Genomic DNA, 1,661 nt, shown 5'->3' with positions numbered 1-1,661 from the left:
GCACCTCATCCAACCATTTAAGAACTTTGGAGGACTCTGGGCGGCTCTTGGGACTCTGGTGACCTGAGTCCCTTGATCCCCTAGCACATAGGTGTGGAGTTTGTGCTGGCACTGGGTCAAGCTTTTAAGAACTTAGGAGGATTCTGGGCAGCCATGGGATCCTGGTGAATCTGGCCCACACCACCACCTACACTGAAGCTTTGTTGAGTATTGGCCAGTCACCCCCACTAGCAGAGAGAGCCGTGGTGAGTCCTACCCTGCTCTCCACCCTAGCGGAAACCTTACTGACCCATGCCCCGTGCTCTCCCACCACTGCTAAGTCTAGGTGATTACTGGGAGCTTCAAAAATGTCAAAACGCAGCCGCAAAAAGCAATGTGAATCCTCTAACATACCCAGAACAAATCCAGGGGACAAGGACGTACAAGAACTTGGAAATCACACACCTGAAATTTCTGAAATGATAGCAACAGTAGAGAAACAAGTCCATCATGCCACAGAAGAAATAAGATCAGAAATAATGTCTCAGGTCAGAAGAGAAATGACAACAATCATGAAAGAACTGTTCAGCATAGCTAAAGAAAGATCCTTCCATTATGAGAGTTTACATAGTCTCAGATTAATCTTAAAAAATTACAGTAAGTATATTTATTGTCGATATAATCAATTCCCTTATAACTAAGATCTACTGTGCAACATTTGTAACTGAATTGGAGCCAAGGAATTATTCAAAGGCAAATTCAACTCCTCTGTGATGTCTTTATACAGGGAAGGCCAAAAGGCATAAAAGACCCTGTACAAAGGGGGGGCTGGGGAGATGGCTCAGTAAAATAAGCACTTGCCTGGCAAGTGCTAGGGCCTGAGTTCAATCCCAGGTTCAAAAAAAAAAAAAAAAAAAGACTCTATATAAAGAAAGATCTTATGTGATTCCAAGAATAATTGTGGTGAAATAACAGAGTCATCCCAAATAGGTGAAGTGCAGCCAGCTATACCCGAAGTTTCAGTGTTGTAAGCATGTTATAAGTTGTGGACATTCAGAAAAAGACAGCCGCCATCACATTGAAGTAATTGTGTCACTTTGAATTTCACAGGTATGGTCATTTTGTTTCTACTTTTGTTTTGTTTTAATTTTATAGTTGATAAAGATATGAGCATTTTTTCTTTTTTAAAGAGAATAAAAATAGTAAAAAGTACTTAAAATAATACAGAATTTCACTTAATAAAATAATAGGAATTCAGCAATGGTTGTTATTTGCATATTGTTGCCTTCAAATTAGTTGCTCAGATTGCCAGATATAAGCATTCAAAACTGGGCAAAAAGTTATTAAAAAAATCAAAAAGGAGAAAAAAATTTACTTATTAACTGCTCCTTTCAATAGATCAGCAGAAATCAGCAGTGCAGTTATCCAAGCTGTCCTGTATGTATACATAAATATATCTTTTCCCCTTTCTTCTTTCTTACTTGTGTTCTTTCCCTCATCCAAGTTCTTTCCCTTTGAACAGATTTGAGCAATTTTTATTAGTTTTCTGTCTGAACATTTTTTAATAATGAAATAAGAATAGGTTTTCTAACACTGGAGATACGCTATAATATTTTTCCCTTAAAAGGCAACCTTGTATTGTTCAAGGTCCACAACTCCTGCCCTGGATTGTGGTACCCTCT

The sequence above is a fragment of the Octodon degus genome, unplaced genomic scaffold (genome assembly GCF_000260255.1).
Source record: "Octodon degus isolate 3935 unplaced genomic scaffold, OctDeg1.0 scaffold00115, whole genome shotgun sequence".
NCBI lineage: Eukaryota > Metazoa > Chordata > Mammalia > Rodentia > Octodontidae > Octodon > Octodon degus.
The sequence above is the reverse complement of the archived record's forward strand: the minus strand, read 5'-3'. Positions refer to the sequence as shown.